Below are 26,399 nucleotides of genomic sequence, written 5' to 3' on the forward strand. Positions count from 1 at the left end.
ACTTTATTCCTTGGAGCATAGGAGCTGAAAGGTGATCTTACAGAGGTGTATAAAATCATGAGGGGAAGTGAATCAAAAACTAGAAGGCATAGGTTTAAGGTGAGAGGGGAAATATTTAAAAGGGACCTGAGGGGCAACTTATTCTCGCAGAAGATGGTGCGTATGTGGAATGAACTGTCAGACGAAGTGGTTGAGGCAGGTACATAACAACACTTAAAAAACATTTGGACAGGTACATGGATAGGAAAGGTTGAGAGGTATATGGGCCAAAGGCGGGTAAATGGGACTAGCTAAGATGGGCATCTTGGTTGGCATGGACGAGTTGGGCAGAAGGGCTTGTTTCCATGCTGTGTTACTCTATAAGTATAATCAAACTTAGCTGTAAACCTAAAGGAAAAGGATTATGCTGTCTTTACATGTATGGGCAATAAAACGAGTATGCTCCATTCAATTCTACAGCTGATTTATCTATTTATGTTTAATTTATGGAATTACTTACAATTGGAATAATGCAGAGCACCATTATGTAATTGGATGGAACCAGTCTAAGCACACAACAGGCATCAAGAAATATCACCTTAAAATATAGCAGTTCCAACCGACTTTGCTACCATACCATATTGGCCATGAAATGATGGGTATTTATTGGATGCAAGATCAGCCTGCAATGGATTACAAATTGAATCATATATTCTGATGGTTTGGATTTGTTATTATTATTTCCAAAGTCCTTTTCTATCACAAGGGAAAAGAACATATAATGAACATTGTTTTTTGACAGACTATATATGTTTCTTCAAGCTTTTTAAATCCAATCTAGTTTTGCATTTTTAGTGTACGAAAACTCAGCTGTACTGCAAAATTCTTGCTGCCAACCCCATCCTGAGTAGAATTTGATTGGTGTCATACTGACACAGTTGCAATTTCAAATCAGATGTTGCTTGTTGGCAGCAGGGGAAACAAATCTTATTTGAAGCACCTGTCAGCTGTCCAATTTTTGAACATTTTATATTTAAATTATGATGATAATGAATTGATTCCAAAAACAATATACTACATCTGATTTATCACATTTTTGTTATAGGAAGCAACATTTTGAAACATAGAAATGCTTTTTTTCAGCAACCCTTTGTAATGACCATTTTAAAAAAATCATCCAGAGTTTGCTGGAGGGGGGAAACACATGATGTTTTTTCAAGATTTCTTCCCTTATCTGGCAGCTCAACAAATTTTTGCACTTTAAACTGCAGAAGGTTCAAGCTGATTAGCAACCAGTAAAGTCACTGGGCACTTCTAACCTTGGTGAATGAGAGGACCAGAAGTTGATCTCATTAACCAGTGAGGTTTAAAGATTGAGAAAGAAACAAGAACAGCAGAACCAAGTAAAATAAATAAGTGACAAATGACGTACAAAAATATGAATAATCAGGCCAAGAAGAATTAGAATCTCTAAGTTTATGAATCTCTAAGCACAGTTTACCATCTGCAGAAATGAGACTGCACTGTTTCAATTGTTTGTATTCTGGGATGTCAAGGTTAAGCATCCTTAGGACAGCTTAAAGGCTGTGTGTACACCCCCTGCAGTGCTACAAAATTGAAACTTTTTGTGTGCACAAGAATTTCTGTGTCCATCTTTTTCCTTTTATCGTCTGGCAATAAAATCATCTGAATAATTATTTTGCGTTGGCCTTCAGAGTAGAAGACGCAAAAAAATTCTCAATAATAATAGATAACTGAGGGGCTTTAGGGAGGGAAGAAATTAAAATAACTTCTATCACTAGAGAGAAAAAAAGTATTATGCAAACAAATAAGGCTGAAACAAATAGATCCCCTTGATCCTAAGTTTTTAAAGGAAACGGCTGCAAAGATAGTGGGTGCATTGGTTGTAGTCTGCCAAAGTTCCCAGTGTTCTGGAGATATCCCCAAGGATTGGACAATTGCAAATGTAACACCAATTGGAGAAAAGAAGATTTAAAGAAAAAGGAAATTTTAGACTAAGCCTAAAATCCATGATTGAAAACCTGTTTGAAATCATGATGTTTGTTGCTTTATTTGAATCACTGGTAGGGATTGGACGGACAGAATATGCTGCCCTCTGTTCAGACATGTCAATATATGAATGAAGAATTCAGAAAATCTGATAAAAAATCTAACAAAGCCTCCAGAATGTTAAGGAGATGATAGCAGGACTTTTAAGGAATATCCCAGGCAATCAAACAGAATCAGTATGGCTTTATGAAAGGGAAATCATATTTCACAAATTTGCTAGAGTTCTTTAGGTGTAACAAACAGGGTGGTAAAGGGGAAATAGAAAACGTAGTGCATTTTCGGAAGGTATTTGATAAGGAGCGTCGTGAAAGGCTGCTGCGCAAGAAAAGAGTGCATGGAGTTGGGGTAATATTCTGACATGGATGAGGAAGTGGCATCTTTGTGAATCTCCCTTGCACTCTTTCCAGCTTAATGGCATCTTTTCTGTACCCAACAGAGAAGAGAAAGTAAGATATTTTATGATTGGAAATTAGTAACTAGTGGGGTGCCAAAGATTTTGAACTGGCTTTCAACTGTTGGCTGATAATACAAAGACAGGTGGGTTAGCAAGTTGTAAGAAGGACGCAAAGAGCCTGCAAAGCAAATTATTATTTAAGCAGAATGAGACGGCAATATGTTGTGATGCATAGGGATCCAGAGGTCCTAGTAAATGAAGCACTGAGAGTTAGCGTGGAGGTACAGCAAGTAATTTGGAAAGCTAGCAGAATGTTGGTCTTCACTGCAAGAGATATGGAATATAAAAGTAGGCAAGTTTTAATGAAGCTTGACTGGGTATTGGTGGGACTGGACTTGCAGTTTTGTGAAGTTTTGGTCTCCATCTTTGAGAAACGTTGTGTTTGTGTGGAGGCAGTGCAGGGAAGATTTACTAGGTTGAATCCTGGGATGAAGGGGTTGACATTGAAGGAAAGGTCTAGCAGGTTGAATACATTCAAGGCAGTGATTGTTAACATTCTAACAATCTTTGAATGCTCATACCAGCAAAAACAATATGCTGGCTTTGCAGATATACACTACTCTGTAATTAATGTGATTTGTGGTTTCAAGCTCAGATTGCCACCCTGATCAACTCATTCTATTCTGGCTGTCAAAATTGTGGCACATAAAATCCATCATGGATGCAGTTTATATCCAAACATATTATATTTATATTCTTAGCTTAAAAGTACAAGGGCTGTAATGGTGTACCTTCCTGAATTTGGACCTGGATCCTGCCTTATTGAGTTTTCACCATTTTTGTGTGATCCAAATTCAACATGAAATTGTGACGTGTGTTGCTTTGTTTCCATCACTGATAGAGTCGTAGAGTTATACAGCACAGAAGCCGGCCCTTTGGCCCATCTGGTCCATGCCGACCAAGATTCCCATCTAAGCTGGTCCCATTTCCCCGTGTTTGGCCTATATCCCTCTGAACCTTTACAATTCATGTACCTTTCCAAGTACCTTTGTAAATGTTGTTAGTGTACCTGCTTCAGCCATTTTATTTGATAGTTCATTCCATATACGGACCACCCTCTGGGTAAAAAAACTTGCCCCTCAGGTTCCTATTAAATCTCTCCCCTCTCACCCTAACCTATGTCCTCTAGTTTTGATTCCCCAACCCTGGGAAAATAACGGTGTGCCCCTCACGATTTTATACACCTCCGTAAGATCACCCCTCATTCTCCTGCACTCCAATGAATAAAGTCCCAACCTGCTCAACCTCACTCTATAATTCAGTCCCTCAGATCCTGACAACATCTTTGTAAATCTCCTCTGCACTCTTTCCATAATAATGGCATCTTTCCTGTAGCAGGACGACCAAAACTGAACACAATATTCCAAATGCAGCCTCATCAATGTCTTGTACAACTGCAACATAACATCCTGACTTCGATAATCAATGCCATGAATGATGAAGGCCAGCGAGCCAAAAGCTCTTCACCACCCTGTCTACCTGTGACGCCACTTCCAGGGAACCATGTACTTGTACTCCTAGGTTCCTCTGTTCTACAACACTCCTTAAGGCCCTTCCGTTCACTGTGAAAGTCCTACCCTGATTTGTCTTCCCAAAATGCAACACCTCGCACTTATCTGAATTAAACTTCATTTGGCATTCCTTGGCCCACTTACCCAGCTGATCCTTCTGTAATTCCTGATAACCATCTAGTAGGGATAAGACTGAGGAATATGCTGTCCTCTGTTCAGACATGTCAATATACCTAGAATTTAGAAAAGCTGATGAACATTTCAAAAATTTAACAAAGCCCCCAAAGGCTAATGCATCATAAACGAACACATAACAGCCACAGATTTTTTAAAAAATGACTGAAGCTGCTCTTCTAAGGACAATAACTGTTATTACATCAAAATGATGTAATATTTTAAATTTTAAAAATTTTAAAAGAACTGATAAATAGACTACTAAGAAAATGTTAACTGATTCAGGTTATCAGTTGCTGCCATCTCTGACCCCTGTACAAAGCTGATGATTCATAAATTCTGTATCTACTCCACTATCCTTGCCCTTTCTGTAAATGCCCTGGATTTGGGTGTTTGGGATATCTCAAAGCACTCCAAACTGGCTGCTTGAAATTTGGACTTGCCAATGATCAACTGCCATTGTGGAATGACAAAAATTTTCTGCTGGTATTTCTAAACTTTTTTACATCTTCAACATAGTTTCTCCAGTTTACAGTTTCAAGAAAAGACGCAAAATTCTGATCCTTGCTAAGTATATTTTTGGTTGTTGCAGTGCCACTTTGGTTCCAAAATGACACATGATGTGCACCTGCAAATCTGTGGGGTAGATTGTGCTAGATGCAAGATTGGTGAATGCATTTGCAAAGTTCTTTAAAGTTTCAAAAGTCAACAGAATGCAGTATGACAGTCATTGAAGGATTTTCTCAGGCTCCAAAGCTTCTACAGAAATTGGATTCTCTCAGATGTGGAAATGCTAGTCAGCATTCACCTTGGGATATATGACTGGGAACAGAAGTAATGTAAGGCAGAGCAGGTTACTAGTAGGAGGCAAGAGAAAGAGGATCTCAGCAGTGCCATAGGAATCTGACCTCAACCTCCATGAGGTACAGTGTATGAGTTGTTTGAAGTTCAGTTATACTTTTCTTACTAAAATCTACCTTCTGCCTCAAGCTGATTGCATCTCCCACTTAAAGGTGTACGCTAGCTTTAAATTAGTTTTAACTGGTATTGACCTTTTAGTTTTGTACCTCCTAATGAGATGTACAGCCATTCAACAATGTACTTTACAATTGCTGCAGAACAACAATCAAGATCATCATCAACTATACAAAGTTGGTGCACTTTCTAAGAAGATAATAAATAGAAACAAGAATAGGTGTTAGGCCCTTTTGAGCCTGTTTCACCATTCAAATACTTCACTGATGATCTTCTATCTCAACTCCTCCTGAGTTTTCCATATACTAATTGATACCTTTCGTATTCAAAAACCAATTGATATCTGTGTGGAATATACTTAATACCGAAACATCTGGAGTGCAGAGCTCAAGAGATCCATTGTCATATAAATGAAGACGTTTCTCCTTATTTCAATACTAAGTAGTCCACCTTTATGCTAAGATTTTGAGCCCCATTTCTGGACATTCCAGCTTTATCAAGACCCTAACTATTTTATATGTTTCCATGAAATCACTACTCATTCTGCTGAACTCAACACAAGCAGGGTTGGATGAAAAGCAACCTGGGAAATTCCTCTCTGATCCATCTGGGCAATCAAAACCAGTTCCTGAAATCATTGTGGCCTTGAAGTATGTATCTCTTATGAGAGTTGGATATCCACCCCAACTACAGAAGGTCCAATTCTTGCCTGAAGGAAAAGAGCACATAAGTTGGGTGTTGCTAGTAGTTCTGAATGGACTGCCAACATATAATAATTTAAATAATGTATGCACCATTGTTTGCAGATATATAGAACTTACTGAGGGACCTGTCATTTCACTGAACTAATGGTGACTGAGTCCTGGTGAGATTCCCCTGTATTTATATAGAAAAATTGTCTCTTGGGTGCTATTCCTGGTTAGACCTGTCACAGGATTCAATATGCAATTGATTCAATGGGAATCAAGGGAATTTTATTAGGAGACATGGAAAAAAATGGTCTTATTTTAATTATGTGTTTTAGTTTATTTTATTTCAAAAAGAATTTTTTTACATGTTTTTAAGTTGTTCAGAAGATATGTAAGAAGTATTAAATTTTCCTCACAACTTTGACAGCAAGCAAAAGTGGAAGTGGGACTAAGCAGGATGTCAAAGCTATCAGGGGCATTTCAGTGGGTAAAGCTTTGTTATTGTACCACTGGCAGCCCTGTTACTGTCCAGACAATGTTGCTGCAGTCAGGAATACAGTGAGGTAGGTGCCCTGTATTGAGGCGAGGTAAGTTTGGGCATAGGGGGTCTCTGATGGTGATTGTGGGTGAGGGGACCAGAGTAGCATGATCAGGCCCATATTATTTTTCCGATTAGAAATAGATTATTTCTATTCAGGCTCCCTGTTTGTGGATGATGAAGTTTGGGCTCACCTATTTGAAATCCCTCATTGGACATCATTTGAGGGCTCCATTTTTAGTGGCCCCTTTTTTGGTCTGTTCTGCTTGTGCAATGGTCTGGAGATAATTATAGATACAAATGTCAATGAAATAAAGCTTTACTGAGCAATGTTCTATTACAGGTAATAAAATTGGCTTTTTAGGTACAAATCAAATTCTCCTGAAGACAGCATAACAATACTAGGTTACCTAAACCCAAAAAATGGAGTGGTTCTATAGCTTCAGTTACAATCTTTTGTTTAAACCTTTTCAAATTTGTGCCCGCTGATTATTTGCATTTTATCATGTTCAGGACAACTAAAGTCTTGCACTTCATTCCAAAGTTAGCTACTACATTTAATAAAAATACATAGCAGTTACACATTCTTATTTACAAAACTTAGCAAATTACTATATTATGATCGTCCTGTAAACTTGAGGGACTTGTACTGCTACTTGTCAAATGTTGAAAATCTAAACACACCATTAAATTGAAACAGGAGATGTAAACGTGCTAAGGGCAGGATGACCTAGAAATTTATTCTCATTAAACATTAAAAAAGTTATACATTGTTGAAAATAAGTTGGAATAGTGCAAAATTGCAACCATATCTGTTCCTTCTGGAAACACATTTATGTTAGGAACATCATTCCAGCATGAAGCTCACCCCAATGCCATCAACAATAGTGTACTGCCCATTTTTTAGCTTTGTGTTGTGACTTTTAATCACATTAATCCAAAACAAAACCTTTGGTTACTCACAAAACAACCAGCTTTTACTAATACAGATTCTCCTGAACCCATGCTATTTAAGGAAGAAATCACACTTAAATCACTGTCTTTGCCAAGCTGCATCAGAGCACTCTAATGCCTTGCCGCATACTCTACTGCTTACACTTAATACTGGGCCTCCCTTGCACCTTCAATGGGAATACTGTACTCAAATCTTACATTCAATAGGAATTTTCTCTGCCTAGTATTCCTATTCCATAGAAATGGAACATCAATATCAGAGATGTCATAGGCAGCTGCAGGAATCATTTAGGGAGAGGATTAGAAGGGTTCTTCATCAAAAACCTATATCAAAGCATCCCTTCAGATCAAAGTCTAAGCAAGCTAACTTTGGGATCATTCCAGCCTGTTGCTGCTGATCTATGCAAATCTCACAGTTCCCTGCACACTCCTACATTACGGAGGTCACTTAAGTTCTATACTCAATGCTATAAGCCTTAATTTACTTTTCTATAAAAAGCAAAGCAGACCATCCTGGGAATTATTACCATTGTACAGGCAATCGTAGACTGTTCTTCTTTGGCAGTTCCTTACTTCCACTGCAGTTTTGGAAGTTCTAAAATGATTGATGAACTGGGATCTCTTCCATGAATGAGGCAGGAGGTTCAGGTGGGTAGTTTGTTAGGTGGTGTGCTCCTTCCACCTTTTACACAGAGCTTCTGGGTGCTCCTGATACCTGGTGCTGAGAAAATGCCGTTCCAAATGCTCCTTCACCACTTTGAATAGATATAAACTGGAGATTCCCAGGAGTCAGCAGGGATGTTGTCTTTCTGCAAGAAGACTTAGAGCACATCCTTGATTCTTTTCCTCTGTGCACATGGTAATCTCTTCCCCTGAGTTCAGAATTGAGTGTCTGTTTCGAGATTCTGGTATTAAGCATGTGAACAATATGACATAGCTGACTGAGTGTAACTGGGGCCTTAGTGCTGAGGATTTTAGCCTGGGAGAGGACACTGATGTTCATTTATCCTTGCAGTAAATTTGGAGTATTTGAGGAGACAACATTTGTACACCATCACACAGTCAATTTCCTCATAGTGTCCTCAAGTTTAAGAAACTTCACATATCTCTTGCATCGTCTTTCAGAGGCCACACTGACCCAAAGGATGGATACTGGCACTTCTCAAATGGTTTATCACCACTCTGAAATCTCCATACATTGCAGCTGAAAGCCATTCTACTTCTCATAGACCTCCTTGAAATGAGGTTTCCATGACTGTCATCACTCCAGGGAGATGCAGTACTTGCCAGTATGGTTCTGACACTCTATAATGGTCTATTGCTAACTCCACAATCAAGCTACCAGACAAGTACAGCCATAACATCAGGATGAGGATGAACATAAGGACCAGGAGGAAGAGGAATGATGAGCCAGGACGAACTGCTCAGTCTAAACTCTCAATAGCTGGAACCTTGTGTCAAACTGGTGCATGGAAAGGCCATTTCTGGACTTCTGTCATAGAAGTAACATCCTTATTAGCTTAAGTTTTTGCAGTATTCTCAATCTCATCTCATCTCATCATAAACTTGCAGAGTCATTTAAAGACTTACAGTATCTTAGGAACATTCATAAATAGAGTAGCTTTCAGTCATATACAGGAACACTTCTACCACTGCAGTACATGATTTATTAATGATTTCAAGGAAATAGCCTTTGGCAAGCAGGTCTTTCCATTTACAATCTTTCCAGATACTCATCAAATGGTCCAGATAAGGGCATTTGCAATTAAGTACACTAATTATTTTGTTTTCTCTCTGGTTTTAAGAGGTGCAATCTAAATTGTAATCTAGTGCAAAAAAAATGGTAAATCCATTTGGAACTGTAAAATTGGATTATTTACTTGACTAAATGATAGCTAAAATTCCAAATATCGAATTGGAAAACTTAATTACTAATTGAGTAATTTAAATTGTGGCATTCTAAGAATACAAAGATAGATTAGAGGCTGGGACTGTTTTCTTTTGAGAAGAGAAGGCCAAGAGGAGATTTGATGGAAGTATATAATATGATGAGTGGCCTGGACAGAGTGGATAGTGGGAGGCTGTTCCATTTCATGGAGAACCAGACATCCCAGGTATAAAATAAAGAGGAAGAGAATTAAGAATGATATGAGGAATTATTTTAACAGTTTAGAATTTGAATCTGGAATGCACTGCCTGTAAATGTGGTGGAGCCAGGTTTTATTGTAGTATTCAAAAGGGAATTAGATAAATATATGATGGAGAAAACTTTGCAAGACTGCAAAAATGGGCCAAAAGTAAAACTAAAAAGTTGATCTGGTTGAGAAATATAATAAGCATAATGGTCCAAGTGGCCTCCTTCAGTACTGTAACCATTCTATGATTCTACAAAGCAGGGCAGGTGATATCTACAGTTGTAGTGTATGGATCCAGTGGAGATCCCTAGGATCCATAGATGCATATCTATATTGAGTGTCTGTGGCTCAAGAACTTCAGTTCAGAATTGATAAGTAGTAGTCCAAGCTCTGTACATCATATTGCATTGGGAAAGGAGAACATTACCCAGGCACTTTGCTACCTACACTTCTTGGATTTAGTACTATAGATTTTGTTAATGGATAAGGATGAGAGGGTGTGACTACAAGTGAGGCAGGTATGGGGAGGGGATCTAGAAAGTAATGCTGAAGGAGCCTCAGACCATCTACTCATCCAACCAGTATAGGGTATTTGCAGCCTTTGTGGATCAGAGCAGACCCTGCAGCGAGTATGTGGGAGACAGTTTTCTGCAGCCATGAGGTTGTTTGCCTGCCCAGTGTCAGGGTTAAGGACATTTCCTGTGACTTGGAGAGGAATATTCAGAGATGCAGGAAAAAAAGTATCGGTTGTTGTGGATCATGTGGCAACAACATTGATAGAACTAAACAAGAGCTTCTGCCAAAGGAATATAGTTAATGTCTAAATTGAAAAGCAGAACCACAAATGTAATAACCTCTGCTTTGCTAACTGAGGTACCTGCAAATACACATAGGGTCAACAAGATCAGAAAGCTGAATATGTGGATCAAAATTAGTGTGGGGAAAAAAGAGTTTCAAATCATGGGGCTCAGGATCAGTGCTGGAGGATGGGGGGACTATTGTACTAGGACAGGTATCATTTGGATCAGGCAAGACTGGTGTCCTGGTAAATTGAATAACCAGGGCTGTGAATAAGTCTTTAAACTAACTAATTGTGGATGGTGATGGGAGATGGTGGAGGTGAAGATTCAAGTGAAAAGAAGTTTTTAAAAGTTAATATTCGGCAAATCCCAGTGAGGAGTAAGGACAAGGATGGTAAGGTAAAGGAACCTTGGATGACCTGAGAGGTCCTAAATTTAGTCAGGAAGAAAAAGGAAGCATACGTAAGGCTTAGGAAGCTAAAATCAGACTGGACCCTTGTGGAATATAAAGATAGCAGGAAAGTGCTCAAGCAGGTGATTAAAAAGGCCTAAAGGGGCCATGAAATGTCCTTGGCGAGCAGGATCAAGGAGAATCCCAAGGCATTTTATACTTAAAGAAAAAGAGGATAACTAAGGAAAGAGTAGGTCCACTCAAGGATAAAGGAGGGAATTTGTGTTGGAGTCAGAACAAGTGGCTGAGGTGCTAAATGAGTACTTTGCTTTGGTACTTATTGAGGAGAAGGATTTGGAGGATAGTGAAGCAGAGCAGAGTGGAGCTTGCTAATGTGCTGAGACATTTTGAGATTAAGGAGGAGGTAATGCTGGGTCTTCTGTAAAGCATTAAGGTGAGTAAGTCCCCAGAGCCCAATGGCATATATCCCAGAATATTGAAAGAAGCAAGTGAGGAGATTGCTGGGGCTTTGACAAAGACCTTTTTGTCCTCACTAGCAACAAGCAAGGTCCCTGAGGACTAGAGAGTAGCAAATGTTGTGCCTTTGTTCAAGAAGGGAAATAGGAATAATACAGGTAATTATAGGCCATTGAACCTCACATCAGTGGTAGGGGAGCTATTGGAGAGGATACTTAGGGATAAGATTTATGTGCATTTGGAAAGGCATGGCCTGCTTAGGGGCAGTCAGCGTGGCTTTGTGCAGGGCAGGTCATGTCTTACAAACTTGATTGGGTTTTTTGAGGTGGTGACAAAGGTGCTTGATGAGGGTAAGGCAGTGGACGTTATCTACATGGACTTTAGTAAGGCATTTGATAAGGCCCCTCGCAGTAGGTTGATTTGGAAGTTAGAGATACATGGGATCCAGGGTTAATTGCAAGTTTGGATTCAGAACTGGCTTGCCCATAAAACAGAGAGTAGGCATGGAAGGCTGTTATTCTGGCTGGAGGTCAGTGACCAGTGGTGTTCCGCAAGGATCAGTGCTGGGACCTCTGTTGTTTGTGATATATATCAATGATTTGGATGAAAATGTAGATGGGTGGATCAGCAAGTTTGCGGATGACACCAAGATTGGTGGAGTTGTGGACAGTGTAAAGGACTATCAAAGAATACAGCAGGATATAGATCAGTTACGCATATGGGCAGAGAAGTGGCAGATGAAGTTTAATCTGGGCAAATGTGAGGTGTTGCACTTTGGGAGATCAAATGAAAGGAGAAAGTATACAGTTTTAATGGTAGGCCCCTTAATAGAATTGAGGCACAGAAGGATCTTGGGGTCCGGGTCCATAGTTCACTGAAAGTGGCTACACAAATGGATAAGGTGTATGGCAAACATACTTTCATTGGTAGGGGTGTTAAATATAAGAGTAAGGAAGTCATGCTACAACTATATAAACCTTTAGTCAGACCGCACTTGGACTATTGTGTGCAGTTCTGGTCACCCCATTATAGGAAGGATGTGGAGACTATGGAAAGGGTGCAGGCTAGTAATCTCTGGATTGCTGCCTGTGCCACATGCCAGGGAGGGAAAGAATAGAAAGATATGGCAGATGAATGAGTTGCTGAAGAGTTGGTGCAGAGGCAGGGGTTCAGATTTGTGGATCATTGGGATCTCTTTTGGGGTAGGTATGACCCGTACAAAAGGGATGGCTTACACCTGAACTTGAGAGGGACCAATGTCCTTGTGGGCAGGTTTGCTAGAGCTGTTGGGGAGGGTTTAAACTAGGTTGGCAGGGGGATGGGAAATGGAGTGTTAGATTAGAAGATGGATCACTTGGTGTAGAAGTAGATGCGATATGTACAGAGAAAGTGAGGAAGAATAGGCAGGGGATAGGGCATAAATGCAATCTGCTAGATGGATTGAAATGTGTTTACCTTAAAGTGTTAAGAATAAGGCTGATGAACTTAGAGCATGGATCAGTACATGGAATTACACTGTCGTGGCCATTACAGAGACTTGGCTGTCGAAAGGGCAGGAGTGGCTGCTTGAGGTTCTGGGGCTTAGATGTTTCAAAAGGGATAGGGAAGGGCGTAGAAGGGGTGGGGGTGGCATTGCTAATCAGGGATAGTATCATAGCTGTAGGAAGGGAGGGATCATCTATTGAGTCAGTATGGGTGGAAGTCAGAAACAAAAAGGGAGCAATCACTCTATTGGGAGCATTCTATAGGCCCCCAAATAGCCATCGGGACACTGGGGAGCAGACAAGTAGGCAGATTTTGGAAAGGTGCAAAAAGAATAGGGTTGTTGTCGAGGATGACTTCAAGTTTCCTAATATTGATTGGCACCTCCTTAGTGCAAAAGGTTTAGATGGGGCAGAATTTGTAAGGTCTGCACAGGAAGGATTCCTGACACAGTATGTAGACAGGCCGATTAGAAGAGAGGCCATGCTGGATCTGGTATTAGGCAATGAACCTGGTCAGGTGAAAGACCTCTCAGTGGGCAAGCATTTCGGGGGATAGTGACCACAATTCCCTGACCTTTAGCATAGCAATGGACAAAGATAGGAGCAGACATTATGGGAAATTATTTAATTAGGGGAGGGCGAATTACAATGGTATTAGGCAAGAACTTGGGAGCATAAACTGGGAACAGGTGTTCTCTGGTAAATGCACCACAGAAATGTGGAGGTTGTTTAGGGACCACTTACACGGGGTTCTAGATAGGTTTGTCCCACTGAGACAAGGAAAAGATGGTAGGGTGAAGGAACCATGGTTAACAAGAGAGGTAGAAGGTTTAGTCAATAGGAAGAAGGAAGCATATTTAAGGTTTTGGAAGCAAAAATCAGATAGGGCTTGTGAGAGCTATAAGGTAGCCAGGAAGAAGCTTAAGAAGGGACTTAGGAGAGCTAGAAGGAGACATGAGAAGGCCTTGGCAAGTAGGATTAACGAAAACCCTGAGGCATTCTACACATATGTGAGGAACAAGAGGATGACTAGGGTGAGGGTAGGACTGCTCAGAGATAAGGGGGGAAGTATGTGTCTGAAGGCGAAGGAGGTAGGGGAGGCCCTAAGTGAAAATTTTGCTTCAGTGTTCACTAGGGAGCGGGACTTAGATGAATGTGAGGTTAGTGTAGAATAGGCAAATGTGTTGGAGCATGTCGAGGTTAAGAAAGAAGCAGTATTGGAACTACTAAAAAGCATTCGGATAGCTAAGTCTCCGGGGTCCAACAGGATATACCCCAGGTTACTATAGGGAGTGAGGGAAGAGATTGCTGGAGTGTTAACGATGATCTTTGAGTCCTCACTGGCCACAGGAGTGGTACTGGAGGATTGGAGGATGGCAAACATTGTTTCATTATTCAAGAAACATAAAAGGGAAAATCCCAGGAATTATAGACCAGTAAGTCTTACATCAGTGGTGGGCAAACTATTGGAGAGGATTCTTGGGGACAGGATTTATGAGCATTTAGAGAAGCATAGTCAACATGGCTTTGTGAAGGGCAGGTTGTGGCACAAAGTGGTCCCTAATAGAGTTTTTTTGAAGAAGTGACAAGACAAATTGATGAAGGTAGTGCGGTGGATGTGGTGTATATGGATTTTAGCAAGGCATTTGACGAGGTTCCCCATGGTAGGCTCATTCAGAAAGTCATAAGGTATGGGATCCATGGAAAATTGGCTGTGTGGATTCGAAATTGGCTTGCCCACAGAAGGCAGAGGGTGGTTGTAGAAGGGGAGTATTCGACCTGGAAGACAGTGACTAATGGTGTTCCTCAGCGATCTGTTTTGGGACCCCTGCTTCTTGTGATTTTTATAAATGACTTAGATGAAGAAGTGGAAGGATGGGTTCGTGAGTTTGCAGATGACAGGAAAGTTGGTGGTGTAGTAGTTAGTGCAGAAGGTTGTCATAGGTTGCAACAGGATTTAGACAGGATGCAGAGCTGGGTGGAGAAGAGGCAGATGGAGTTCATTCCGGAGAAGTGTGAAGTGATACACTTTGGAAGAACGAACTTGAAGGCAGAGTACGTGGTTAATGGCAGGATCCTTAGCAGAGTGGAGGAACAGACCGATCTTGGGGTCCAAGTACATAGATCCCTTAAAACTGCCGCACAGGTGGATAGGGCAGTCAAGAAGGTGTATGGTGTGCTGGTCTTCATTAGCCAGGGGACTGAGTTCATGAGTCGACAGGTAATGTTGCAGTTCTGTAAGACTCTGGTTGGACCACTCTTGGAATATTGTGTTTAGTTCTGGTCACCACATTATAGAAAGGATGTGGAAGCTTTGGAGAGGGTGCAAAGGAGATTTACAAGGACGCTGCCTGGGTTGGAGAGCATGTCTTATGAGGAGAAGTTGAGAGAGTTAGAGCTTTTCTCTTTGGAGCGATGGAGGATGAGAGGAGACTTGATAGAGGTATAAAAGATTATGAGAGACGTAGACAGTGGACATCCAGCATCTTTTCCCCAGCGTGGCAGTGGCAAATAGTAGAGGTCACCTGTTTAAGGTGCATGGAGGAAAGTTCAGCAGAGATGTCAGAGGTAGGTTTTTTACACAGAGAGTGGTGGGTGCCTGGAATGCACTGCCAGGGGTCGTGATAGGGGCCAAAACGATAGGATCATTTAAGAGACTATTAGATAGGCACATGGATGAAAGAAAAATAGAGGGTTATGAGAGGTAATGTACAGAGGGAGATAGATTGAATGGAGATAAGGTTTATATAGGTCGGCACAATATCGTGGGCTGAAGGGCCCATACTGTGCTGTACTGTTCTATGTTGTTTAAGAGGTTTACCAAGATGCTGCCTGGATTTGAGGGTATGAGCTATAAGGAAAGGTTGGACAAACTTAGGTTGTTTCCTCTAGAGTGTCGGGGGCTGAGGGGAGACCTGATAGAGTTTTTTAAAATTATGAAAGGCATATATAGGGTAGACAGTCGGAATCTGTTCCCCAGGGTAGAAACATCACACATGAGAGGACATGCTTTTAAGATTAGAGGGTGGAAGTCTAAAGATGACATAAGGGACAAGTTTTTTATGCAGAAAGTGGTAGGTGCCTGGAATTGGAAGTAGTGGAAGCAGGCAGTTTGGTGGAGTTTAAGAGGCCTTTAGATAGACACAGGAATATGGAGGGATATGGATGATACACAGGAAGAGGACATTCAGTATAAATCAGCATCAAGATCAGCACAACATCATGGGCCGAATGGCCTATCCAGTGCTGTACTGTTCTATGTTCTTATAAGGGTAAAGTGAAAGTGAAGGATAGTAGAATGAGTTACAATAACAAGAGTGTGATAGGAAGGACCGAGCTAATGAGCATAAGAGTGCATCTGCAAACAGAGTAAGAATGAAACAAATGGTAAAAAGTCAAAATTAAAAGTTCTTTTTCTAAATGCACAAAACATTCTCAACAAGATAGAGCACAAATAGAAATAAATGGAGTAAAATTTGTAGCTATTGCAAAGATGTGGTTGCCTGGTACTGTATTGAAGCACATCAGTTGATTCGTGGACACTGAACTTGAAAACTGTATGCCATTGCATCATTAAACTCAGCAATGCAATTTACTAATGATCATATTCAAAGGGGTACTTGTTCAGCAGTGTTAGCAAGCAATGCAATGGTGATTTACTGTACTTAAAAAGAAGAAAAAGATTTTCCAGACCAATTAAATGTAACACAGTGGCTGCTTCAAGCCCAGTAAGACTCGTTGTTTCGGTACTATAGATAGGGATTTGGCTATAATTTTAAATGTGATGCATGTTGCACATCAGGTCATATTTTGAAGCCCATGCATATCAGAAGTATGCAAAGTAAGCAGATTGTGAGATCAATCCTAATGTAAAGTTGACTTTTTAACTGATACTGCCAAACTGAACCTCACATATCCAGCTAATTCAATGTGTTAAGCATGCACAGTAGTTAGCAGCAGAAGGAATCCACCCATACCCTCAACTTCTGCTCACTATTAAGGATCCTTAACTACTTAATGGTTTGGTGGTCATTGATTGGAAGAAGAGTTAACCATGAAAATTTTCTCATATTTGCTATTTGAATAACTTTGCAGTTCAGAAGTCTTGAGAGAATAGTCTGGTTGAAGCCACACCTAAAGTTTAGCCTAAAGTAGTTGTTCTCAGAAATGGGGACTCTGGTAACTATTTCTTTGGGCCTTTAGCTCAATAACAAGATTGTTCATAGAGCAGGATTGCCTGGTGAATGAGAGAAAAGGAGGTGGATAGGAAGGGCTCAGCAGGTGATGCTATCCATTAAGGGTCTTTAGGGAGCAATTATTCTACACCCACTTCAATGGAGGTCAGTGTGGAAGGAGACTGCTTCCTAACAGAGCTGCCCAGAGGCATCTGTTCACCATCTTGATGTCATACTCTTCTTGAGTGATCATGCATCGATGTTAATTATCAATATGTGTCCATGACATTACCCAATTCCAACTCTACTTCAGTTCATCTGTTGCCAAATTCTATATCCATGACTTTGTTTCCTCTACTTTTGACTATTTCAAAACACTGTTGCCGATCTGCCTCATTCTACCCTGCGTTAGCTGAGATTGTTAGAAACACCGGAGTCCATATCCTACTTTACATCAGTTTCCCTTCACCCCTCACTCCTTTGTTTGTAGACCTACATTGGACCTTGTTAAGCTGTGCTTCAATTTTAAAATTCTCAAACTTGTTTACTTCCTTCCACATTGACCTTCACCAAAAGGAGTCACACCAATGAAGTCACAAGCATGAGTGTTGCGTATGTGCTACTTCAGACAAAATAGGTGTGAGTAAATTGTGTGTTGAAATCCTAGCTTGTTTTCTGCTGCTAATACCCTCCAATACTTATATAATTTTTGAAGAGATAGGTTAAATGTTGCAGGGCTTTTCTGGACCACATTAATAAAAGATAAAAAAGTACCTTCAATGTTGAGTCAGCTCTAACTATCGAACAATACTGTTTAAATTTTGCTTGCATGTTAGGTTTTTATCTTTTTGTAAATTTTGTAGCTATTGAGATAAGGCTTTAAGTGTGCCGGGAAATTGTGCGCACGTCAATGTGTTTTGTAATATCCTCACTAGTTGTAGTATTTTGTAATTCAATGAGTAAAACTGTGATTCTTAGGGTGGCTTGGTAAATCTAGGTTGTTATACAACAGGCTTACAAAAGTACTAGTGTTCTTCATTCTGAATTGATGACATTTCCAAGTGTTACTGGGTCATTAAATGGAGAATTAAAATAACAAAAGGAAATTTCGTCCACAGAAATGGAGTTTCATCTCCTTTAGGTACACATCAGCCTGTTTGGCATTGCCCATTCCCATTCCAAAGCCTAAATGCTTTGCAAACAAATAAATCTCCTGTCCATTATATGGAATAATATAGACAATCATTGATTCTCTTGGCTAAACTGCTTTTGTATCTGTAGCATATCATTGCAATTGAAATAAAATGTATTATTGATATTTTGTCAGTTGTTATTATTATAAGCGAAGAATGTTTGAAATAGATAGAAACAATTGGGGTTAAATTGGCCTTTGTAGCACCATGCTTTTCAGTGTCCTAATGGCAACCTTCTTCCATTTCCAAGTACACATTTATTATACAACTGATGCATCTCGGCAAATTGGATAACATGTGCACGCTTGTTTATAGTTTACAAACTAGGCAGTTGGTGATATAAATCCTCCATCAGTGCTGATTGGACACGCTACCAAATTTTGCCAAGATAATTCAGTTTCTTCTTTATGTCTATCAACCAAACTCGTAGATCTTTTCATTGAAGGACACAATTCAAAGCTTGCTAGTTACCCTCAGCCAGCACCTGAACTGTGCATGGTCCATCCTTGAACAGCAGGAAAACCAAAAGCATTTCCATGGTCTGCCTTTTGCCATAAAGCATAGTTCTGGGGTCTTTTAGTACGGCCCCACTTCACCATGTTGGCTTTGGACTGGCTAATTTGGGTACAGAACCAATTTATGGCTTTCAGATGGTCTATTTCTCCTCTGCTCCCACAGGAAACTGTTTGGTCTCCTTGATGCCTATGCTGTCCCCACAGTTATAGTTTGCAATTCCCCATGAGTGGTATCAGCAATAGTGCTGGATACCAGCATTGTCAAAAAAATACTCTGCTTGACTTTGTGCATTTTTTTGCAGTGGCATGACCATGTACAGAGCGTCTAGCATCCTCTGCCTTTTCCTTTCTTCTTGGTTAGCCACAGTTCTCTAGATATCTGATGATCCTATTCCAGCGAGGATATACAAACTGTTTACATTTGTTGGCATAAGGCAACCAATGATGATTCTACACCCCTCATTCACCACATTTGCATGGACAAATCATTTCTATACTGTGCAGATGAACTCAAAGTTGAAGTAACATGGATGAGTATAGAGGTTCCAGCTGTGAATTGGTGTGCCCCCGTTTTGAATTTACAAACTTCTGGATGTTATTGCTTCAGCCACTACTTTATTTTTCATTCTTCTCTGTTTGACTTTTGTAACTCTGAGTTACTCTAAGTAAACTATTATATATATTTTATATGTGTGATTGCCCAGGTGGCAGGGCCAACCTGTGACTTGATGGAGCTTTGGTTTAAGTTGATTCGCAGCATAGTTTTCAGGGAACCTTGACATAGCAGCTGTTAAAATGGTGGGGGTGGGGAACGTCCCTGCCTTCCGTATTGGCAAGTGGTCAATGTGGATAAAACTGCCTGTGTTTGGATGGATTCATTAGTTATTTGTGTTAATATTTAAGAACAGGGGTACCAATTCACTTACATGATAGGCTGCTGTGTTCCCAGCAAAAGTGGTTGCATTTTCCTCTGAATTCAGTTTTCCACAATGTTTTCAGTCGAACAGACCTCCAGATGGTCCCTCATCATATCATAGCTGTTACAAAACAACACTCAATGTTTAGCAATGTTGCAAGCAGGTGAATGGTTGATAAAAGTGACACCAGTGATTAGGTTTTTTTTTGAAGCCACCTTTGGGATTTAGCAGCTGGAATAACCTCTACTCCCTACAACCACCAATTCTTCCCCCAACCCTTACCTGCACTGTTTAAAGAGAAGCTCAACAGTTGCCATTTTGTTACTGATTTAGAGGAATATCAGGATGGCACATTGGTTGAGGAGGTAAAGCCTACTATTTGTGCACTGTGCTGTGGCTATGCTCCTCTGCAATCTTTAATCATTTTTTTCAAGTAAAAATGGGGCTTTGGTCATCATTCTCTTGGACCAGCAACAATTTGAACGGGGGGGGGGAAAGAAACCCCAAACCAGGGCAGCTATGGAAAAGGCAAGAGAGGGCATTGGTCAAGAAGCCTTATTCTGCCAAAGACTTTGGCAGGGGCACATCTCATACATGTACCTGTCAGAAGACAATGCTGCAGAGACTCAGATTTTCTAAGGAAGTGATGACAGAGATCTACCACATATTGCGTTCAAAAATGCAGCCACTGAGCCATGTCTGGATTCTGTCACTGTGACAGTCAAGGTACAGTGGCCCTATCGGTTTTTTAGAAATCTGGCTTCGTTCAGACTGAAAGTGGAGATATTAGCAATGTCCCATGGCTATGAAAGCTCTTCACTTGAGAAAAGACAATTTCTTTCTTCTTGGATATAGACCAGCCGAGGGCACATGGCAGAACTTGCTGACATTGTTGGCATGTCCATTCCACAGGGAGCAATAGATTGCACCCATGACACCTTGGAAGCTCCACCACACAATGTGCTACTCCTAAATGTTCAAGTTGAGCGCAACAACAACCAGAAGTTTCTTACAATGAAAGAATTACATCTGGGAAGCTTGCACTCTTGTGGCAAACAGTGTTTAATTCCAGGCACCAGATCAAACAAGCAGGTAGCTATGACAGCCATGCAGCCACCTAGCATATTATGGAAACCACCAATGAATCACTAAAACAAATGTTTCAAGAGCAACACTGCTCTGGAGACTCACTCTCTTATGCAGGGAAGGTCCTGCACTTCATGGTGCCTTGCTGCATCCCTCAAAACTTGGTCACCATACAGAACATGTCCAGAGGTGCAGTGCAGAAGAAGAGATGGAGGAAGAAGAGGAGATGATGATGTGACTCTCTGTGGCCTTGCTCTGACTGAGAGGTTCACTGGCTTTAAGTTTGAGTGAGGAACCTGACCAAAATCATCAGAGCTTGGGTAATAAGGTGCAGCAAGACCTGGATTACAGTCCGACTTAGGCTGAAAAATAACATTGGTCCCACACATTTCTGGCAATGATTATTTCCATTAAGAGGAAGTCTTAACTAACCACCTCCCCCATGAATGCAACAGCATTATCACTGCCAAATTCTCCACCATCTGAATCCCAGGGATTATGCATTGTTCAGAACCTAAACCAGCAAATACTTACTGTGACAAAGGAACATATTAGAAGCTGGGTATTCTGCAGTGAGGGCTCAACTCCTGATTCCACAAATCTTTCCCACCATCTAGAAGGGACAATACAAGAATATTATAGAAAATTCTACAGTTGTTTGGATACCAACAACTCTCAAAGTTTAACAATGTTCAGGGCAAAACACCACCAGATTCTCCAACCTGAACATGTATTTCCTTCACTCTCCTCCCCACTCCTCCAATGCACTGTAGCTCCATCTACTAATAGTGCAGCATTAGCTCACCAAGACTTTTTTTTTGACAGCTTCTCCCAAATCCTTGATTTTTGCCACCTTGGAGGATAAAGACAACAATTACACACAACGTTGGCTTGGCATTTTACCCTGTCAATATCCTTAAATCCCTACTTAATATTTCCTTGGGACTACTTCACTAGCTGCAGCAATTCAAAAAGGCATCTCTTCATCATTTATTGAGGGTGATCATTGAATGTTGACTGTCTACAGTTGGCATGCGTATGGGTGAATTTAAAATCTCTCCATTCTGCTATTGTCCCTACTTTGCCTCCCCACTTTTGATAATTATCCCAGAATCTGCTTCACTACAAATGATAAATACAACCAGCCCAAATTATTAAAAATAATATTTATATATCCAATCAAGATCAAAATAATACAATCATTTACACATCCTCATTTTGTATGGCCTTAATCTTTTTGTCATATGGACCATTTTCTGTCCTTTGTCCAAAACAATGCTCTCCCAAAAGCTGTGGTTAAGCTGGTGTAAAGTTGCTCACTTGCAGTGGAGGGAATGTGCCCAAATAGGACTGAAACAAAGACGGTTCCAAACAGCTGACAAAAAGACAGGCATAACTTGGGGCATTCAAGTTCATCTTTGATCTGGATTGGAGCTTGGGGCATTGTTGTTCAAAGTGAGGATGAGTTCAGCAAGGTGAATAAGTGTGTTGATAGAGGTTGGCCTCAGTTCAAAGAAGAAGTGGAGGGGCCTGAGAAACTCCTGATCTAGGATGGAAGTGGAGAGGAATTGTACATCCCAAATACGAACCAGTTGGGACCAGGAAATTGGAAAATGGAAGTAGCAGAGGCCCACGGATGTCAATGGGAAAGGACTGTGCCAAAGGTAAAAGTATGCAGTGAAGGTTGGAAGAAATAGATTTGGTGGGGCAGGAGCAGGCCAGAACAATGGGTCAGCCCAGATGTATCTGTATGTGGGTCATGGGAAGAAGGTAAAAACAGACTGTGTGGGGCTGGGGCACTATAAGGTGAAAATATATTGCTTTTCCCTTACCATCAATGGATCTAAATCCTGGACAACACAACAACACAGTGAGAATATCTTCATATGCAAGACTGCAGTTGTTCAGTAAGGTGACTCACCACCATCCTCTCATGGCCAAATAGGGATGGGCAATAGGTGATGGTACTGCTAGTGATGGCCACATCTGTAAAATGGAGCATATGAACATTAGGTGGTTGATGGAGATTGTTTACGGATGAGCAATGGGATTGTATTATATGGAGCAGTGTGAAGTGGTTGTGATGTAGTTGTTGAGAAAGAGGATTTGATAATGTCTTCACCGACTGTGCCTACACATGTGAGGTTGTGAGACTTATTGCAGAACTGAAAGCTTATTCCTGGTGCTTCATCCCTAATGTTCACTGGGAGTTATAAAAATTAGAAACAGCAACATTTTCCCACTGCTGTTCACTACAAACCTGGAGAGCATCCTGCGCCCTGTGAGTACAAGAGCTTTCCACTGTATCTGCCAGGGCATCTAGAATCACATCAGAAAGTCAGTGTACTGGCTCTCACCTTTGCTCTGTTATAGGTTCATTAATCGTTTCAAACTTGTTGAGTGACTTTTATTAGCTGTGCTAGAAAATGAGTACCTCTCCTTCAAGTTGTCCAAGCATGCTCTCATTTAGCAAGTCAGCTTTAACTGGTGGTAACTACTTAGAAGCATGTTGATATATACTTGTAATGAACAGAATGGTTAATGTTAGTAGAATGTTAAAGTCATGATAATCAGGCATGAATATTAGATGGAATGGGCCAAATGGGTGCATGTAAATCATGTATCAAAATGGCAATATAAATGGTCTACCATTTTGCAAGATAACCCCCTTGGTGAGATCAGAAAGGCTGTATTAACGTGGGTACAACTGAAAACATTGTATATGTGTAAATACATTAAGATTCAATTAAAATAAAGCCCTTTCACTCTGCTACCTATTTTTAACTCTGTGCCAGACTTGAAGGATATGCGTCCCTTGCAGGTAAAAACAGTAAATGCTGGAAATGCTGAGTAGGTCAGGTAGCATATGCGGAAAGAGAAACAGAGTTAATACTTTATGTAAATGACATTTCATCTGAGTTCTGAGTCCACCATTTTCTGTTTTTTTTATTTCAAACGTTCAATATCTGTAGTATTTTACTACCCCCCCCCCCAATGGACAGATATACAAAACAAATTCATTTGTCTTCAGCATTATTTATACGAGGAGCATTAAAAATAAATTGGTAACATCACTTCCAGTTACCACCAAGTGGACTATTGGTGCTCCCTTTCCATACAGATTTTTAGCTAGCTTTCACTGTTTCTCTTTTTTGTAACTCCTAGGCATTGAGTCATATGTGAGGTCATTACTGAATCAGTGTTATGTTGGATGACTGTGATTAATTTTAACACTTGCAATTATCATGTTGTTATTTTGTTGAAGCTAAATATTTGATTTTTATTCTGTTTCTTCTCTATTATTACTTGGAATTATAATATGATTGTGTAGAATTACTTAGAATCTCCTACTCAAACAGATCCTCACCCCAGTTGGTCTGTACTGGCACTTATGTTTCACACAAACTTCCTCTCACCCTTCCTCACCCAGCCTTATCAGCATATGCTTCCATTTCCTTCTGCTGCATCTGATTTCCCCTTAAACGCATCTATGCTTTTCATCTTACCTACTCTGTTGTGGCAAGCTCAAAGTTTTTTTGCCAAGCTTTGATGAACAAGTAGAATTATCCTTTTGTATATAAATTGAGTAGTGCAATAGTTCTTTCGTTTCATTTTGGAAAATTATCATATACATCAATGTGATGAAGTCTGGAAGCCAACCGAAAAGCTTACAGTTGTATAGTTCAAAAAGGTCTGTTTTAAACGCAAGGAAAGGGATGTGGGAATAAGCTGTGTTAGGGTGGATTTGGTGTAAAAATGGATGCTCGATAGTTGGTAGGCCGAAGGACCTGTTTCCATGCTGTATCTTTCCATGAACGTGTGGTTCTAAGAGATTATGAAAATCCATTTCAGACTGGCATGAAACATTTTAGGGGAATGCTTATTGGTTTAAGAACATTTGCAGTTATGGACCAGAAATTATACAGCTCATTGTGTGACGTTGATGTAATACTGATTAATTCTGTTATTTAGAATGTTGCAAGACTGAGATCAACAAAGCATTTCTTGTTGATTTTATAAGGGAAAAATATCAGGATATTTTGGTTAATTATTACAGGAATGTACTTTACTAGGTTCATAGAGTCATAGAGTAATACAGCACAGAAACAAACCCTACAGCCCAACTCGTCCATGGTGACCACCTAAGCTAGTCCCATTTGCCCGCGTTTGGCCTGTATGCCTCTATAAACCTTTCCAATCCATATACTTGTCCAAATGTCTTTTAAATGTCATTATAGTACCTGCCTCAACTACTTTCTTTGGCAGCTCATTCCATGTATGCACCACCTTCTGTGTGAAGTAGTTGCCCCTCACATCCCTTTTAAATATTTCACCTCTCACCTTAAACCTATGCCCTCTAGTTTTTGGTTCCCTTTCCCTGGGAAAAACATAGTGTGCATTCACCCTATCTATGCCACTCATGATTTTATACATCTCTATAAGGTCACACCTCAGTTTCCTATGTTCCAAGGAATAAAGTCCTACCCTGCCCAGCCAATCTCTCTCTGTATCTCAAGCCCGTGAGACCTGGCAACATTCTTATAAATCTTTGCACTCTTTCCAACTTAATGACGATTCACCCGAATAAACAAAATACTTGTCTTTATTAATGGTTTTAAAAGTTTCATAAAAATTACAGAAGAAATCTTCTAAGAATTCATAATTTCAAAATTATTGGTGATTTCTGTAAAAGTAACGAATTATGTACAGGTCACTTCCTTTTAGGAATATATCTAAACAAGCTACCAAAATACAAGTTCTAATTACACAAGAATATTGCTATTTCTCAAAGCTGAATAGAGTTATACAACAAAGAAACTGGCTCTTTGGGCCGATCATTAAGCATCAAATTACACTAAAACCTTACAATAATACCATTTTTATTTTCCACACTTTCGTATCAATTCCCCTGAGATTCTACCACTCACCCAAATACTAGGTGCAATTTGCACTGGCTATTTATCTACCAACTGCCACATCTTTGAGATGTGGGAGGAAACCAGAGCACCTGGTCACAGGGAGAAACTCCACATATACAGCATCAGAGGTTAGGAATGAACCGGGGTCATTGAAGCTGTGAGACAGCAGCTCTACCAGCTGTGCCACTGTGCTGCATATCCAGTTATTTCAAAGATGAATTTATTTGATTTTACATTGATGGAAACAATTGTAGAGCAAAAATTACCTCTAAACTACATTTTCTTTTTAATTGAAAAACTGAGCTCATGAATTCTGATACCACTAACACCGGAAAGGGTAAATGTGAACACACACATCAAGTTTAGGTTTTAAAAGTACTGGAAAGATACTAGAGCAGCATAAATGTCCAGTTCTGAAGGCTTGGAAAAATTGGTTTAAGTAACGTTGTCATCTTCATTTCAGAGAGGCATTAGAGACTGCAGGTCCTGATGCAGGGTTTCGACTCAAAATGTCGACAATTTCTCTTCCCCCCCCCCCCCCCCCCCACACACAGATACTACAGTGTTTATGTGGCTGATCCATATATGCTCCTGGTCAGTGCTGATTTCCAAGGTACTGATGATGGGGGTTCAACAATCGTATAGCTGCTGAATGTATGTTCACACTCACTTGTCCTGGGGATGGTCATTACCATTTTCTTCATCTTTTGAAAACCATACCTAGTTCATTTTGTGTGAAGTACAACTCCAGCTGGTGGAGAATTTTCCATTTGAATGCAGTTAACTTCAGTTTTTATCAGGCTATCAGGCCTTCTTGAAGCCACACTCAGTCAAGTTCTGCCTTGATGTCAAGGGCAATTGCTCACACCTTATATCTGGAATCAGCAGTTTTGCACATAGAATTGTGGAAGCATACAACATGGAAACAGGCCATTTGGCCCAATTCATCCACACTGACCAGTG

The 26,399-nt window shown here is 40.3% G+C and overlaps 1 protein-coding gene across 1 annotated transcript in view; it reads left to right on the plus strand.

Annotated features, from left to right (window-relative positions):
* LOC127574319 (potassium voltage-gated channel subfamily B member 2-like) overlaps positions 1 to 26,399 on the plus strand; it is a 231,693-nt gene that overhangs the window by 21,614 nt on the left and 183,680 nt on the right. The gene's annotated exons all lie outside the window — the stretch shown is intronic.

Source organism: Pristis pectinata, chromosome 9 (assembly GCF_009764475.1).
Source record: "Pristis pectinata isolate sPriPec2 chromosome 9, sPriPec2.1.pri, whole genome shotgun sequence".
Taxonomy (NCBI): Eukaryota; Metazoa; Chordata; class Chondrichthyes; order Rhinopristiformes; family Pristidae; genus Pristis; species Pristis pectinata.